Here is an 18,943-nt window from a genome sequence, read left to right on the forward strand (position 1 = left end):
ACTTGGGCACCGCTGTCATTAAAATGCAGAACCATACTGGGATCTGGTGATTTCCCTAGGCTGTTAGCTCACTTCTAGCCTGAGGGAATATCAGTCCGAACTTCCATGACACTTGGATGGACAGTGATGAGTGGGATGGATTGTCCCCTATGTAAAATACACAAGCTGGACATTATTTATTCCTTTACTGCTGGTCACTGCTAATTTAGTGGCAAATGGACTGTATTATCCCCAAAACATATGCTTTCTTAAATATCCATTCAGTGAAATCTGAGATCTTAATGACAATAGAAGGGTACCTGAAAATGTGCAATACTTAAATGTCAGGTATAATTTTCCCCGTTGGATTGGCTTTTTGTTGCCTTTTGGGATATACTATAAAATAGTCTTAGTAGGTGGGTTTACCAGTTTGGTGTTTTGCTGTTACAATGAAATCTATTTTGTTAATAGCTTTAAGTTTTTCCCCATAAAATATTTTTTACATCATAGCAGTATGTGTTTCAGATTTGTTCTCAGTCATACACAAAATACTGAAGTTTATCAAATTTGTGTCTAAACTATAACTTGTAGAATAAACTGAAGGTTGAATTGTCATGAAAACGTCTTCTGATGACTTTAAATGCATGGAAATGTCTTCTGTGTATGTTTTCTTTGGGATAGATTTAATAGGTCTTTTCCATCTTGAACTTCCTTAAGCTATTAGGAAAATCAATGTAATTGCAATTTGGAAGCATTCATATTAAGGACCTTGACCTGACTTCTGAAAGCTGTGGGAGATGGGTCTCTTCAGAGAAGCAGTTTAGAACAGTAAAACTTCCTGATTTATGTTTTGTCCCTTGAATAGAGGACAAAATGCTCTTATGAGGTATGAAATTCAAAAGGAACTTAACTGTTACTGCATATGTGTGTCGTTAAGGTTTTTCCCATTTGTTCTGGTAAATGGTTTGTCTAGAGCTTCGTTTGTTAGTGGTATGATTATATATTTTAACTTCTGTAGAGTAAAGCATAGCCATATATTTGATTGAATTTACATGCACACTGTATGCGGGATGTTAAGTGCTTGACTTGAAAGAAGCGCAGTGAGAATAAAGATTTTGTTCTTGCCTTTAATTTCTGCACAGAGCCTTGAACCAGGAGTGTGAAGGGTCCTGTATGTAAACTGGAAAACTATGGGGGAGAGGGTATAAAGTAATACAAGAATGGGAGGAATGTGGGTGTGGGTTTTGGTGTTTTGGTTTTTTTACATCTACACAGATTCACAAATACTTTAAAACTTGTCATACGCAAAACCCACGAACACTTGCAGTGGAAGAGATGGGAGTACCAGTTACATGAATGTCTTGGACTTTTTAAAGTTTGAGATTAGTGTTGTGCAGTAATACCAGAAAAACGAATGAAAATGTCCTAAAAAATTTATACAGTTCCTGGGATGTAGTGTGGGGTCACTGCAGTTGGGTGTATTTTCTCTATGTTCTGATACTGTTCTGTAGGACTTTGAATTTTGTGGCTAAGTACAGCAACTGTGTACAGCACACAGCCCTCATGTTGTCGTAAGTATGGAACAGATGATTGTAAGAGTGTTAGTCTTCCCTCAAAACAGAGAGAATCCAGTCTTACACTTACGTGTCGTAGAGAAGCACTGAACAGAGTATGTTGTGAAAGAAGATAAAACGCTGCATTTTTATTAGCAGTTACGGAATAGGATTAACGTATTTCATTAGTATTTTTGCCTTAATTTCACTGTAATCATTTATATTTATGTGAAAGGGAAAGAAATACTATTCTTGATTAATATTTGAAAGAAAAAACAAAACCCACAACCCCAATCCCCCCAGTGCCCATTACCCCCAGCAAAACAGTTTTTTTTTCCTCTTTAAATAACCACATATACCAAAGCAAGATGGAAGAGGAAACATAACAAATCTTAAAATATGTAAAAACCACAAGGATTTATTATAATTCTTTTTGCAGCTGTTTGCACTTGATGTCCTGGGTGTTTTATTGTTTTTCTTAAAAACAAATAACAAAACTTCCATTACTCTTCATTAATTGCTTTAAAATTTATTCTGTAGTACTTTTACTAAGCTTTAAATATTTTTAGTGTAAAATTGCAGGAAATAAACTCTGTATAAGCCAGCTGTTGCAGTACTGTAGTATTTCCAGCACCATCTGGAAGTGGTCTGTCAATCTGCTTATGAATGTTTGAACTATTTATATGCTAATGGAAATTCTGAAATCTCTGTATGCATATTTAAAGCAGTAATTCACTACAGGCATTGCTACAGATAAGCCCTTTGCCCTCCTTCGGTCCTGTTTCCTGCCTTCTTTGTACTTCACCTTGTACCTCTGTGCCCGTGCAGTGAGCAGGGTAAAAGAAACACAGTGAAATGTATTGCTTGTGTTCATTTCTATGTGGAAGGAAAGAACAGCAGGGAATGCACTGTAGAACAAGACTCTTAACTGTGCGGACAGTGGTAGTTTGTGCTGTATGTACATGCCACATAGAGAAGGTAGTTTTGTAGATAACTCATTAAATGGGCTTGGATGTCTTCAGTACTCTTAAGAAATCCATAACTTAGAACAAGTAGGTAAGAAATACATTGATGGCTTTAGATACCTGAATAGCACAGTTATGCTTTATGTTCTTCATGACAGTTGCTGCCAGAGGGGAAGTATATTAAGCAATGGGGAAAAAAAAAGGTAAACTAAAATGTTGAGCCTAATTATGTGTGAGCTTGATCTGTCTGTTCACTTTCTGCAGTTGCCACGAAGGTTACATGCAAGCCAGTAAAACACGAAAAATTATGTTCTTCATGGTTTCTCCAGGAAAGGTGATATGCACAGTTGCTTTAGAGAAGCAAGACTATTTACATGTACTTTTTTTCTTGGAAGAAAATACATAAACTGGAATTGCAAAGATGGGAAATAATGTGTTTTAAAATGCCATCTGTTGTTCTTCGTTCTTTGGTACAATGGCACTGCGTTGTTGCTTATATTGTGTTCCACTTTTAAGGGACAGAGCATGTGAAAGGTAAGATGCAGTTCCAGTTCTAATCAACTTCAAATTAAAGCCTTTTCTGGAAGGCACAGAAGGAAGGGTTTTAATAATGACACAGTAGTTCTTTGGGTTTGTGCTTCTAGAACTTCCAGCATTGTAGTCATTCCACATCTGATATTTTCAGAACCATAGCTGTGATGAACAATACAAATAAAGTTTCTGTCTTAGTGTGTAACAAATGCAATTATTATATTTCAAAAATGGAAAGTTTGGAAAGGTATGAAATAATTGTGATGTATGGAATTACAGATTTAAAAGTGAAAATTATGTCAAGTTGTCAGTTGGGATGTCTGTGCTTTTAGACCCATTTTGGTATATGTGCCAGTTTATTGTTGTCGTGTTGTGCTTTGTGTAACCTTTGTGATACCATGTAATGCATGTCCAGCATCAATCACCATTGTGTACAGTTTCATATTTTATTCACACTGCTGAATGCAAATGTCTCTAGAAGGAGGGTACTAAAACATTTGTTTACTACTGTTTAACCTGGGGCAGTTTTTGATTGCTAAGCTTGCTTTCTGTTTTGTGTTCACTCTGTATGTTTTGTGCACAATAGGCTTTTTCTATTGCATATGGGGAAAAGCAGCAAGCCAGGAAAAGATGGGTTTTTGGAAAGTAAACACAAGTCCTGGGTGTGTCTTACTGACAGTTGGCTCAGGAGAATAAAACTACTTGGTATACTTTCATGAATGATTACATTTAGAATTTTTCCTACTTACAGCCCACTTTGGTATTAAAGAAAAACTTTGGGAGTTTAGTTTCCATAGACGGTCTCCTTTTAATCTTAAGCATGTGTACAGGACAGTAGATGAATCAGCAATTGCATTCCCTCTGAATAGCCTAACTCCCTGTGACTGTAACTCCCTGAGTGGTATTAAACACTTCTAAAAACCAACCAAACAAAAAGTTTGGGTTTTTTTAAGTGGAACTTCAGAAATTATATTGTGTGAAAGTAAGCCAGGCTTCTGGATACTGAGGGGAAGTGCAAACACGTGCAGAAATCATGCTCTTCTGTTGAGCTGCACTAAGTTACTGGGCATGCATCTCTTTAAATTGGGACTGTTGTGCCAAGCTGTTTGTTATTAAGACTTTAAAAGAGTACTGTTTGTCTTGCTTTCCTCAGTTATAAGTAGTAATTCTTTGTTAATATCTTAAAAGTAAAATTTAGATTAGGTGCATGTACTTTATTGGAGATCAAGGGATAGTAGTTACCAAAGACTGGTGACAATGTCTGCCTCCAAACCTAGTTGCGTAAAAGCTGAGCTTGAGCATTATTCTTACTACCTTTCAAATTAATTCTTTCATATGTTTTTCTTCTTCCAGTTAATCACAAACCTGAATTTCCCAGGTGTCTGATATTTTGGGGAAGTAAATACTGATTTTTAAAGCTGTGCCCAGAATCTGCATTTGCATTTCTGCTTTATTGCTGTAGTAGTCACAGGTACTCACAGGTTTGAAAATGTTCATCTAGGTATTTGGAGGAAGAGTAAGGGATAGATTATTATATGTGCCTTAATTCTCAAGGCCCCCAATGGGAAAACTGGTAATGTAGAATAATCTTTGTTACTGTTAAAGAAACAAAACAACAAAAACAAATTAACAACAACAACAACAACAAAATTTGCCAAAATTGTTTAATAATGTGTTATTTTCAAAACAGTGCATAGTCAAGGAAGCTGAAAGTTGTATCTTTAAGGAAGGTGGGGGAACTCTTACTTAAAGGTTTTACAAATTTGAAGTATTTGAGCTCTGAATCCTTCCCTGCTTTGATATTGAGGACATCATGACTCAACCCTCATCTTCTGTTATTATTAGGCTGAAAATTCTGCAGGGTTCCGCAGAGCTTTAGAAGGGATGTGAGGATATAATGTGACATTACTGACTGTAGGCTTGGGCTAGATCTTTGAAGATTGACATTGCTCTGCACTGGGTATCTGTACCTATTCCATTTAGGACTTTTTTCCTATTCTGTACTCTAGATTCTCTTACGTTGTAGGAGGCTTTTAAGTTTTCCTCCTGATGTGGAAGATACAAGCTGTAGAAAACTTTATTTGGGGATTGTAATAATAAACATGGTAGAAATGAGTCAGAGGGAAGAATCAGATGTCAGATACATAGTGAAAATAGTTTATATGATTTGGCAAGTTGCTACATTCCTCTCCATGTGTCTTGTTAGTATGTGAGTATCATGTATGTATGCTTAACTTGTTACACCATTAAAAAGGATTTATGTCTCTTCCTGAAGAAATGAAGGAAGAACTTTGTTCTAGGTTAAAGTTTCTCTTGCATGTAAGTCAACACACAATAATTGAAATAATACATGAGAACTTAATGGGAAGGGAAAAAAGGTACCTTTTCTTGATTCATAGATATGTTAGGAATACTAATACTGAACAAAGTAGGTAAGTACTCTTCATTGATTTACACATGGGGGAGAAAATGTAGAAAAGCATGAAGAAGTGGGTTCACCTGATCTTCCAGATGTTCTTCCAAAAATTTGAAATCTATTACTGAATTAAAACACCCTAATATGGCTCTTGATAACCATCTAAAAGTATGTTTAGAGTTCTGTTCTAAATGAAACTAGTTCAATATGCCAATAAAATATATGTTTTAATGGACAAATGAAGTCTAAAACCCTCTATTACATTAAGATATGGAAAAGAGTGATGTTATTAAGGAGTTGGCTGTATTTTCTCCTATTTTTTGTTGTCATAACCTTGAAGGAACAAAGGTGGAACTTCATTAATGATGTGCAAGGAAAGGCTAAATGTGCAAGACAAAATTGTACTGAGAAAGAACTGAACTTCAGATACATGTAACTACATCCTGATGCTTCCAATAGAGGATTTCTGTCATGAGTTTGAAGAGCTCCTGCTTTAAAAAAAAGACTGCCCAAATCTTGTCCAGCTCTTTGCCTTGGCTGTGACAAACCAGAATAGCACTGTCAGGATTTAAGTTTACAAAGAATATAATTACCATGCCATGGTGTTAAATCTGAGTGGTTGAACAGTCAGCACAGGAGGTAGCTTGTCTGCTGACTGGGTACGTGTACAGCTATATGACACTCACAGCCTTCCTGGGATTTTGAGTATGGTAGAGCCTTCGGTTGTTTCAGCAGTTGTTTCACCTGCCTCAGTTCATGAAGTTCCATTGGCTACAAGGATGCTTTTCCAAGTCTTCATTTCTCCTGCTTAGCAAACTTCAGTTGCACAGTGGCAGCTGCTGCAGCTGGGGTTTGAAAGTGGTATAGTTATGGAGCACTTAAACCAGCATTTGCTCTTGCCATCTAGAACCTTCTTAGTTTACACCTTTTTAGTCACCACAGTGCGCCTCCAGATGCTACTATTCATGAATTATGTGGTATTCTCTGAGGTATTGATGTGAGCAACCTCAACTATACAAACTTTACAAAGCATTTACACTTGTACTGTCAATAGCACAAATCCCTTTGATAAGGTATGTTACAGAAAACTATGTTGGGTGATTATTTCAGTCTCACTCTAATTTTGTGTTAAAGATGTGAAGGCCTGGTTCTACCTGCAGGTGCTGAGGTTCATTTTTAAACTACTTGGATACCAGTGTTTATTTTAGTTGACACAGTGTGGTGTAAACTAGAATCACTCAAAACTTCTGTGTAAATATACCCTCTCAGAGCATACTCAGCAATAAGACATGAGATTTTTCAGAGCTCAGAATGAAAGCTAACTGAAACAGGTTGTTGAATATGGTGGGAATGAAAGTTAGGGGATGGCAAGAACAAGGGTGGGAACAAACTGAGCTCTTTGAAGATGGTCTGTAAAAAGCAGTGTGGAAATCTGATAATGGGAAATGTCTATTAACTTTTTAAAGAGGTTAATGCATTAGCAGAGCTTTGGTTTGAAAGATGAATGTTGTAGGAGAAGCTGCTGCTTATGTGGAGTTTCTTTTTCTAGACATAACAAATGATTTTTGTAGTGTTAGAATGGGTGTTTTTACCTGGTGTACATCAGAAGTCACAGGTAACTGAAGTAACAACTGTTATGTTTTGGTCTGTGTTCATAACCAGTTTTCCAGGTGGGGATATTTACAAATTTGTCACCTGAAAAAGTTATAACTAATATTTAAGCGTGTATTGTTAGTGTAAGAATTCTAGTATGAGCTTGCATCTTGGAATGTGAACAGTGATGGAAAGTACTGCTAACAGTCGGTCTCTTGGATTCAACATACTGTAGTTGTGAAGATTATGCCAACTTCGTATGTAAGCAAATGACCAAAGGATGTTCCCTATTTCTTACCATGTGGTCTTGGCCTAGTCCTGTGCAAGTGTGGTTCATCCTTAAGGCCTTTGTAATTTGTTGTTCTCAAGTGAAAAAAAGTTATAGCCAGCTGGAGTGCCTTTTAAAGGGAATAGATTGTGGTTAGTTTAAATAATATTTCTAATGCCCTGAGATACCTGATAGTTAAATCTGCTACTCAAGTTCAGAATTATTCCTAATACCCTGCTTTACAATATTTTCCATTAGATGTTAGCAGGTGCTTCCTTAGCTTTACATATATGAGAGCTGAAGCTTAATGCTTTTAAAAATGTTCCACATGTATTTTGCATGGGGTAAGAACAATAACTTTATCTTACAGGTAGTAGACACTTCTAAAACAAGGCAAGTAAAATGGTAGTAGGAAGCTGGGTAAAATTTCGTAGCGTAGCATCAGCAGTATGTCCAGCTGTACAAGGAAAGGACAAAAAGCCAAGTTTGCATTGCATCTTGTCAGGCAATGAAGCTTGTGCAGCCATATCAAGTGCAGAACCTCTGCTTGTCTATGTGGTTGACTTCACCACATATTCTGCCTTAAAAATTCTCACAGGTTCCTTGAGCCCAGGTCTGAACAGTAATCTGCTTAGACTGGGCAATTGCAGGCTTGATTTGTTGCGAGGACTATTTGTCATATTGAAACAGATCTGTAAATACCTTCATCTCTACAAAACACAAGTTTTCATGAGAAGTGATTCTGCATCACTTTGTGGGTTTTTATGTTGGAATCAGGTAAGTCTTCATGTCAGTAGACCGACCTGTGATAGAGCATTTGCAGGATAGCCTGCAATTCATTAATGCTGTTCTGTTGTCTTTGTTACTATGTATTTCAAATCTAATGTAAGATTTTCTTTTTTCTACAAAATATAGGGGGGACAGGGGTTATGGTGGAAGCTAGAAAAGAAGTTGGTGTTCTGTGTTTGTCATGAAGTGATCAGAGATAAAAGTTGTCATCCATCAGAATTAGCACAAGAAGGAAATAAATTGCATGATGAATTACTAAATCTTTTAACAGGACCAGAGGCAATGGATACAAACTGAAACACAGAAGGCTCTGTCTCAACATCAGAAAATTAATTTTTTTATGTGAGGGTGAATGAGCATAGGTTGCCCAGGCAGGTTGTGGAGCATCTGTCCTTGGAGATACTAAAAGCCATCTGGACATGCTCTTGGGCATTGACATTAGGTGGCCCTGCTTCAACTGAGGGGTTGGACAAGGTGATCTCTAGAGGTCCTTTCCAACTTCAACCTTTTTGTGATTGCCATCCAAATAAAGCTTTGACTTTATTAAACTTTATATGAACTAACATTAAAATGCTATTATATGTTAAGGTATTGGAATGCTTCCTTGATAGGTTTCATTTCAATGTAGATGTATGTATGTATTAGTATTGTTAAATTTTACTTTTTCAAATGGAGCATGCAGAACCTGAAAGCTCTTTGAGTGAATCTTGGGTTGTTGCTCTTTATAAGGACCATGTGACCACCGCTTGCCCTGCCCTTTCCCCCAGCATCAGAGATTTTTTTTAGCCCCACAAAGATAATCAATTCTGCTGTCATTATTTTGGAAGAGGAGGTTAGGACACGGGCCTAACTTGGCACCTGCTGCAGAAATGACAGGTAAGGAATCCTGCAGGAGGGGATGGGGAGCGTTGGGTGAAGTTGTGTAAAGCAGCATTGCTGACACTTCTGAAGTAAATGCCCTGTGTATCGGTGAATTTCACAGCTCCTTAGGAACCTGCTTTTTCATTAGAGAAAGCTGGATTATGCACAATCCAGGAAGTTTCCCTTGAAATGAGATTATTCCCTTAGTTTATGGAGTATCTAAGATAGCCTTAAACTAGTGGGGTCATCACATCAACTGTATAGAAGTATTTTTCTGTAATACACATTTTTATACTGATTTTTCTCAGATTTTAGTTTCATGCCTACAGCAAACTTCAAGGCTTGGCCTGTATGTATTTTTGCTCCTTCAAAACAATGTTTGTTTGAAATTAAATAGATATTAGAACTATGCTAATTTAAATGTCTGAAATTTTCTTCATAGCTCTCTTATTTCACATCTCATAATTGTAAACTCATTTGCACAGTGTGTAGTGCAATGATCCTTCTGGTACAGTAGAGCAATATTGATAGTACTGAACTCAGTACTAGCTGTCTTGACTTAACAATATCTCATTTTCAGCAGATTAAATTTGTTTCAAACTCTGTATGTAAACAAGCCATAAGTTTCTGTGATAGGAACTTACTCAGAATTTCTAGAACCTGACCTAGCACAGGCTCAGGAAATTTCACTGTAACTTTTAATGTGGTGTGATGCAGTGCTTTCAGAGGCTTTTGATCTGTCAGGTTTCTTAAGCTTGCTTTGTTAATTGAAGAAGTCAGTTACACGTTGTTTCTAGGTGAAAGAGATGAGAATTAAAGGGCAATCCCTTGTTCCTTAACAATTTTGTACTCCTTAGTAATGTGTGGCAAAATGCTCGGGAACTTCACATCCATGTAAAGCAGTATGTGAGTTCTGAGTGGGGAAAACCATACTGCCAGGTGTTTTTTCCAGGGTGCTTGGCACGAACACAGTTATTGAAAGTAGAAGTCTAAATATGTGAAGACTGTGCTGCATTAACGACGACATAGATGTATGAAAACCAGCTGGATTAGCCAGCTGTGCTGGTGCTGCAGATTCCTCAACATGGGAATGTTAGCAGTATAGAGGAAGGAGCTATATTCAAAGATACTACACTGAGCTGGTGTTTCATACAGTAGTATCCTAATGACTTTAACTACAGCTTCACAGGTCACTATTTGGCAAAAGTATATCTAAAGTACCTAACAATATAACACAATTATACTGTGTAATGTAAGTCTGATATTAAGAAACTAAAGAGTTCATTCCCTTTTGCTGATCAAATCCCAACTTTGAGGGAATCCTTTAGCAAAAAAAAAAAAAAAGTTCCTTCTGTATTAACTAAAGAGCCTTGCATCCAGGAACATAATGACTTGCACATGAACAATTTTTATTGAACTTAAAAATTTCAGTGCCTTCCAGTTCAGACCTTGCTTCAGTTGCACAGGTGAAGTCTTTGTCCTTTCTGCTTAAATATTTTCAGACATGCTTACCACCCCCCAAGATACTGAAAAGATAGTTTAAGTTCTGTGTGATTGATGTTTTGCAGTCCAGGCAAACCTGAAAAGCAAACGCCCCTTGATCGTAGTGCTATCACTGTTACAGATTTATTACCTAGCCACTAGTAACTGCCATCATGTCTTTGGTTTGTCTTTTTTTAATCTGGTTCCAGAGGAGGAATATTGCTATATTCATGTTCCTTGTGCTGTGCAAGATGCTAACTTCAGACACTGATACCTTAGAAACTGGAAGCTGTGAATTAGATGTAAAACATTTTTAATAGTCTTGTCAAGGACACTGAATGCCTTGCTGGCTCATTTCAAGTAGTATTTGACTTTTTGTTTCTAGGAACTTAATTTTGCTCAGATACTGAGCTGTCTGCAAGTATGTGCTCTTAAGGTGGGAATTTGTGTAATCCAGTATCAGGAAATTTATGTTGCAGGTTGTCTCCTTTAATCACTGGCAGCCATGCAATGATGCCTAGGTGACAATTGTTTGGTTTTATTGTTGCAAATGTGTGCTTTTGTCCTCAGCAGGGCTGCTGATGATTAAGGGGAGCAGGTTTGGCCACAGTTGAGTAAAGATTAAGAAGAATGGGAAGTAAAGGATTGCTTGATCATTTAAAAATGTCTAGCACTGTCTTCTGTTAATGTGTCAGCGGCCAACGTTGTTATCTGTTACCTTTTGATAGGTAAACCTGAACAAATGCAAACACGAACACAGCGCTACGGATCATCTTGGGTTCCCTTTGGAAACCCCAAATAAATGGCCACAAGGGATTGTGTTTTCCTGAGAACAGCTCAGCACTGGAGTTCTTCCTTTCTGTGTGATGGATAGTGTCTCTGCTACTCAAAGTGAAACCTGTGCCTGCTGGTGCAAAATGTCGTATGGTCCACTTTGGTAGAAGTCAAAATTTACCCATGCTGCTGTTCAGTCTTGCTAGGTAATTTTTGAAGTAGACATAAAATTAAAGGGGAAAATGGAGGGAAATGAAGGGGGGAAGCTCTTTGTTACACCAGTCACCAAAAATCCTACTAGGGGAAAAAAAAAAGGCAGCATGTTGTGTCAGAGCTGTACAGCATCAGTGTGCAAGGTAAATGTAAAATGTCCTTCAGTGTTGCAGATTGTCGTGGCTTTTTTTGCCTGGTATGCTGCTGTGGGAGCTTGTAGCTTGTCTCATACCAATTCCCTATTGCAAAGACAGTGGTGGATAATGTTACACTGAGTATACATTAGCGGAGGTAGGCTGCAGTGAGGAGTAGTTTCCAGTTCTCCTTGACAGTGGCCACAACCTAGGCACAGTATTGCCCGGTTTGTACATGATGCATCTGTTCTCTCCAGAATAGGCCTGAATGCTCTGATTTAAAGGGTCATCGTAGGAGTGAAGATAGAAATGAGCCTGTTACTTTGAAAATAACTCTGCTGTGTTGCTGCTCACTCTTGCAAATCCCTTTTTTCAGCACTACTTCCTAGAATACATTCAGGTCTAACAGTAATTGCTGTTAATCATAAACAGGGTTTATATAGGGTAGAGAAGTTGAAATTTCTTTAACTTTCTTGTAGAGGGAATTCGGAAGCAGCAGTGCAGAGGCATAGACATACTGCTTTGAAAAAAACAAACCAAATAAACTAATAAAAACCCCAAACCCCCCAAACCAAACACACACAGCAGCTCCAAACCCAACCCAACACAAAAAGCTTGACCAACCACCCAAAACCCCTTCACACACCCTTACCCCGTCAGATTTCTCTAGTTAGGATTTTGTCACTAGTATCTTCTGTAACTGGCTCTTACAGAAACTGGAGACTGCCTTAGGCCGTTGTCAGTCTTGCTTTGTGTTTTTGTAGGTAGCAGAAAATGGAAGAAAAGCCTAATTACATGAGGCTTCTTGTAATACTAAAATACAACCTGAAAGATGTACAGTTAGTAATTGTGGCTTCCTTTTAAAGATGGATCCATTCTTGGCAGTAACTGGATCGATTTCACCACGTGAAGGCAGTGTCCCAGGACATGAATATTTGTACAGGGGACAGTTGCAGCCTGTGCCCTGCAGCTGACAGTCAGTGCTGTTGCCACTATTGCATTTGACCTGCTAAACTATTATATTGTACTAGCACTTCCAACATGATGGCTCTAGTTACAGAGGATTAATGAACTGAGCTCTGTCGTACCTACTTTGGGAGGAAAGTATCCATCTTGTTAAACATCTGAATTAGGGAACAGATAACAGAATCTACGAAATTTGATCTATAGCAAGCTGCACCATAGGGGAGGAAAGATGAGAAGGAAGCAAATGGGAGGACTGATGAATTAACAGCACTTTTAATAGGACTCAGGCATTAAATTGTGCCAACTTTGAAATCGTATTTATTCTGTGCTGCTAGCCTCAGCCTTTTCCCAGACCTATCTGAAAAGCTTAATGTTACCTTTTGTAAGTGTGTGTGTGTGTTTGTGTGTTGTAATTTGCACCTATGTCACTTTTGAGTTGCTTTTTGGGGCTGTTCTGAAGTGAAGCAAGTCAGAAACGTGCAATCTCTGTGTGACTTTCCAAAGTAATTCTTTCTGTAATGAACACTGCAGGGTGTGTGCAGTTTTCTGATGATCAAACAGGACCTCAAGATGTTGGTAAATTGTTTTAAGAAGCCTTTCTCTGAGGGCATACAGAGTTCATCCCCTTGTGCCTTCCAGGCAGTCTTCCTTCCTACAGACATTTCTTCAGGGCTCTTTTTGGCTCTGTCACATTTCTGTGTCTGCTTCCCCAGGCTGAGTAATGGATTGTTAGTTTGCTACAGTACTCCCATGTTGCATTAAATCAGAGTGGAGAAGAGTTGATTTTAAGTGGGATGCAGGAGGAGGGAATGTGTGCATATGGATGAGAGCTGTTTTGAAGCCTGATTGGCTGGGGCAGGGAGTTGTTGAATTTTAAGCACTGGATAATTACTTTGCATGTGGATGCTGGGTGGAGACACACAGAGTTTAAGATGGATACCCCTGTTCACACTTCCAGTTATTATTTAGGCCCTTTTGAAAATCATAACTACAGTAACTTCAGTGTATATAGGAATATAATTCTATTCTGAGCTGCCATTTGTTCTTCCAACTGCACTTACTGCAAGATGCAAGCAGATCTATTGCAGGAGCTTTAAAATGACAAAAGCTCTAAAAGTTTGTAGAGATTTCTAATGCTTTTAGTTTAAAATGTATTTCAATGCAGTTCTCTTTCGAGGTGGTGTTACAAAGCAGGACAACATTTTACTGCATTTCAGTTGTATTCTTTTCATATGTAGCTTTGCCCCTTACAGCCATCTGTGAAATGTCTGTACCACAGAAGGCTGGAGAAAAAGGAGGAAGCTATATCTGTGCTTCCAGACCCCCAGTACAGCTACAGTGAGAACAGTTAGTTCTCAGGTTTCATTAATAACTGTGCTGTGGGCAGGGATCCTTATTACTGTAGTGGCAATAATGTGAGAAGGATGAAATGTCACTGTGGCCACATGCATTGGCAGGCATAGAAGATGACAGTGTTGTGTTTGTGTTTCAAAAACCCTCTGAACACCAAGCAGGAGTATGAAAATATGGAAATTTGTTAATGTTCTCATAACAGCTGTTTAACTGCTGAGGTAGTAAAACTAAATTTAAAACCTTAGCTGTTACTACACAGACTTCTCTGAGTGCCAAGAATGGATAGAGAATAATGCTGTGGGTTTCAGTTTGTTGGTTTTTGTGTGTAATGTGAAATGTCATTATGGCTTATTTCTCCATGTGATGGGTATTTGAAAAAAGCTACTGTATTTTCTAGCTCAAGTGTCACAGTTAGTTACTGTCTCTTTGTTTTTTTAGGTTACTATTGAAATCTTAAAATGCAGATGAAGACTGGCTTGTGCAGAATCCTTCTGCTTTCTTACGCATACAACTTTTAGTACAAGGTATGTATTGGGACATTTGGCTTTATTTGGCAGTTACCTAAATTAGGAGCCCTCTTTTTGTTCACATTTGTGGTTGGATGTAGAATAATTCTGCTTCTGCACTTCAACTAATACTTGCTTCCAGATATTGTAATTCCTTGCCTAATTCCTCTTATATGTTAATATGCTGTTATATATGTGCATGCAAGTGCACCAGAAGAAGAGGACACAGTCTCAAGCTGCACCAGGGGAGGTTTAGGCTGGATGCTAGGAAGAAATTCTTCATAGAGGGAGTGATAGCCCATTGGAATGGGCTGCCTGGGGAGGTCGTGGAGTTGCCATCACTGGAGGTATTTAGGAAGAGACTGGATGGGGTGCTTGGTGCCGTGGTTTATTTGATTAGATGGTGTTGGGTGATGGGTTGGACACAATCTCAAAGGTCTTTTCCAACCTGGTTTGTTCTGCATACTTGGAAGTATATATACATGGCCTTGTGCAGACAGCTCAGCTCTGGCTGGCCATTATGTCTTGTATCCAAAAACCATAGTGCCACATGAATATGATGCTGTGTCTGAGCTACTGGATGTTATTGACGATGTTGCTCTCAGAATCCAGATTGTATGATGAATATTGTGGTGTCTGGTTGTGAAGAGTCTTCAGGATTAGCCAGGAGAGTTTGCTCTGAAAGGCTGAGGCAGAGATCAGTTTGTGTACACAGGTGTGCAGTGATGTCTACCCTGGGTGCTGGAAGTGTCCCTGTGAGACTGACTTGCCAAAGTCTAAAGAGATTTATGTATCTCAGTTCAGTAGTTCTGAAATTCCAAAGCATCAGTTGCCTTTATAAAGTAAAATTAATTTTAAACATTGGAGTTTGACTGAGATGTGCAAGTTCTGATCAAGCAAAAGGAATTTGGGCAAGTTCTTGGAGCTGTCTCTATAGCACTCTATAGTGTTAACAGCAAATGGAGAACTAGATAGATAAAGATAGATTGAGGCATTAATGATATGGGAAAGATGTCTCTGCCCATGGCAGGGGGGTTGGACTAGACGATCTTCAGAGGTCTCTTCCAGCCCAAACCATTCTGCATATGATTTATTGCAAATGAGAGAGGGGTCCTTTTACTGATTCCTAACTCAGCAGAAGTCAGGAAAATGTGGGATGCAAGCAGTAAAACTGCAGAGTTGCATGGGAGGTATGAGCATGGTACGGTCTTTTGCCATTCTGTACAAAGCATGGGAAGGGCAGCACTAGAAATCTTTGTGCAGTAACACATCTCAAACTATACTCTGAGTTACAGCTATACTGAAAAACTGCCTCTGTGGCCTTCTATCCCCAAGGCTGAAATAGTTCAAAATGTCTATCCAAGACAGGCAAACTCCTACTACACTCTTCACAGCAGCTCTGTCTCCTTTCTTCCATCCACCTTTACTCATACCTGCTATGCCTTACTGTGTCTTTCACTTAGGTAGCACTGCTCTGAAGAAAAAAAATTCTCTATTCTAAGCTTCAGATGAAGAGTTAGAGCCTTGTTCCCCTCCTTAGTGTCTAGGTCACCCCAGTAACATGCTGCACGCCAGGCAGTCTGGTAGTTACCCTTGCTACTGGAAATGACTTCTCTGTGGAGCCTGGCAGTGCTAACTCCCATCCTGCCCTTGCAGCTGAAACAGGAAGATTTTTCACAGAATCCCAGAGGTGTAAGGGTGTTGCAGAGATGGCACAATCCAGCCCCCTGTTCAAAACAGGATGTCAGATAAAGCAGATTGTCTTGGACTATGCCTATTCGGGTTTGGTCTCCAAGGAGACCTGCAGGCTGTACTAGTGCTTGGTTACTTTCATAGTAAAAGTTCTCTGTCATTCTGTCATGCCTGTTGTGCCAAAGGGCCACTTGGGACCTTCCAAGCATAGTGTTTCCCAGACTATTTCTGCCCTCAATTTTCTGTGATGGGAAGATGGTCTTGGATGGCCAAGGCCCCTTGGAGATACAAGTGGGTTTTTGGTGGTTAAATGATGACTCCCTGTCTCTGTGGAGTGGTAAAATCCTTCCTTTCTCTTCCCCTGTTATTCATGTGTGTATGCACTTTAGACTGCAGTGTGAGCCTGACTGCCAAACCCTAATGGCCTGACTAAATTATGTTAAAAACTGAGGAAAGATGAGATAAAGAAGGGAGTGCAGTCATTTCATGCTTGGGGCAGGCTGTGCAATAGCAGACAGTAAAAAAGTCACAGAAGACTAGAGTGAGCCAGAACAGTCACATAAAAAAAGGTTACACCTGCTCCACTTGATTCTTCATGTTGCTGAGCTGCATTTATAAAGATGAGTTGGCCCCAGTGTGTCACTGCTTTCACTTCAGTTCTGTGGTGCGCAGAAATGCACTGAGCTCCAACTTCATTCATAGAGAGGTCAAAATGTTGTGGCAGGCTGCCTGCTGCTGGGGTTCCTAAAGAGCAGTGAAGAATTCCAGGTAATCTCTTGGAAAGGTTATCTGGGAGAGCATTAGCACTTTCCAGCTCTTCATCTGTAGTTTGATGATGGAGTCTTGTTTGCTGTCCCTTGATTACGGACGTATGTTTTCAGGAAGTCACCAGCTAAGTGTCTCAGCCTGAATCACACTTGTTTTCCTGAAAATGTTCTCTGTTGAACTAGGATGAAAACCACTGGTGGCTGTACACCTTCAGAACTGAAGATGGCTTTCTGCTACCCTGTGATCACATGCAAAATGCTGCTCTTCAGGTTGGAATTACAAAGACTGTCAGGGTGAGAATATAATTCTGTCACTCATTAGAGCACCGAACAGTGGTGGCCATTTTTGTGATGAAATCCATTTCTTTTGTGCTTGGTTACCAGTCTCTCTGTGCTCACCATGCTTTTTAGTTTCTCCATGCTCCCTGTGCTTCTGGGCACAAGTATGATGCTGTTAGCCAGCAAAACGGTCATTAACTCTATAGCTGCTAGCTGAACAGTGGAGATGGATAAACTGCTCACTCCCACTTAAGCTCTGTTCTTTCTGCTTGCGTGCAGGCTTGCTCTGCAACACCTGAGGGAACAGGGCTGTTTGAAACGATGGGGAGGGGACCAGCGTGGAGGTGGTGTCCCCCACCAGCACCCCAACCCGGAAAAGACATACTGGAAGAATCTGAATGCAACTCTGCTTGTGAGGTTCAAAATGCCCTTTCCTGTATAAGGAGAGGAGTTGCAGCTCTTCTGATGCTACTGTCTTCAGTCTCCAGCTGAGAAGGTGGAACTCAGTGATAAGCAAAGTTGAGTGTTTCACAGTAAAGCTGATGTTGACCAACTCTGATGGGTAACTGAGGTCTTGCTTTCCTTTTTTATCTACAGTGTACCAGAAGCAGATGGATGGTGTTGGTAAGAGGATTAGAGCTTGTACATGCTACAGCAGGCATCAGAGTAAATGACACATTAAAACTTCTGCTTGGTTAAATGATTGGGTTTGGACTGAAAAAAACCAACTGCTAAATGAGAAAATATTTTCAGGCACTGAAATACATGATAAGAGACAGGAATGTGGTGGTGGGGTTATTGGAACACAAAACAATAGTGTGGATTAAATTGTGCTCAAGTTTAAGAGAGTGCAGAAGTATTAGTTACAAAGAGAAAATGAGCCAGAAAAAGCTTGAAAAGGATGGAAGGAAATGTTAACCAATGGGGGAGGTTTAAAGCTGCAGTAAAACTTCACTGTCCATGGCCTGAGGTGGAAGTTATGGTAAAAATGGCTTCTGACTCAATGTAGCCTGATAAAGATCTATGAAATGAGTAATGCAAAATCAGTTTTGATGCTTTGCAGAGGCTGATCTGGAAGTCCTGAGGGACAAGTGACGATGAAGGTGTCCGCCCCCTTTCTAGACTCCTTCAGAAGAGCAGAGATGAGCAGGGGCTAGGAAAGCAACCTTCAGTGCTTCTCAAACTGCAGCTGGAGTGCTCTGACCAGTGGTAGGCTCCTGAAGACTCATACATGGGAACAAGCACAGTGGAGGCCAGCAAGATGATTAGGAGGTTAGAGCAACAGAAGCCATGGGCACAGGCAGTAGGAGTTTGTTCAGTTTGGGAAGCAGGAGATCAGGAGGTAAGAAATCTTACTTCAGCTGTGTAATGAAATCAGAATGGTCTAGGCCAGAAGGGACCTCCAAAGGTCATATAGTCTAACTTCCCCACAGTCAGCAGGGACATCCCCAACTAGACCAGGTTGTCCAGGGCCTTGTTGAGGCCTTACCTTGAATGTCTCCAGGGAAGCAGCCTCCACCACTTCCCTGGGCAACTTGTTCTAGTGTTCCACCACCCTCATAGTAAGAACTTGCTGATACCCAATCTAAATCTGTCCTCCTCTAGTTGGAAGCCATTGCCCCTTGTCCTGTCTCTGCAGGGCTTCGTAAAGGAGTCTCTCACCAGCCTTCTGTAGCCCCCCTTAAGGTACTGAAAGGCTATTAAATCTCCCCTGAGCCTCTTCTTCCCCAGACTGAACAACCCCAGCTCCCTCCGCCAGTCTATATTGATAGTGAGGATTGTTCTGGCCCAGGTGCAGAACCCTGCACTTGCTCTTGTTGAA

The 18,943-nt window shown here is 39.7% G+C and overlaps 1 protein-coding gene across 2 annotated transcripts in view; it reads left to right on the top strand.

Moving 5' to 3' along the window:
- PSPC1 (paraspeckle component 1) overlaps positions 1-17,216 on the top strand; it is a 57,497-nt gene extending 40,281 nt beyond the window's left edge. The window contains exons 7-8 of one of the 2 annotated variants that reach the window (XR_008462409.1): positions 14,316-14,401; positions 17,026-17,216. The gene's annotated coding sequence lies outside the window, so the exon portion shown is untranslated. Of the gene's footprint in view, positions 1-11,165; positions 11,418-14,315; positions 14,404-17,025 lie in introns of those variants that run through there. The other variant, XR_008462408.1, reaches the window with a different exon arrangement.
- Positions 17,217-18,943: the final 1,727 nt, after the last annotated feature.

This window comes from Dryobates pubescens, chromosome 10 (genome assembly GCF_014839835.1).
Source record: "Dryobates pubescens isolate bDryPub1 chromosome 10, bDryPub1.pri, whole genome shotgun sequence".
NCBI lineage: Eukaryota > Metazoa > Chordata > Aves > Piciformes > Picidae > Dryobates > Dryobates pubescens.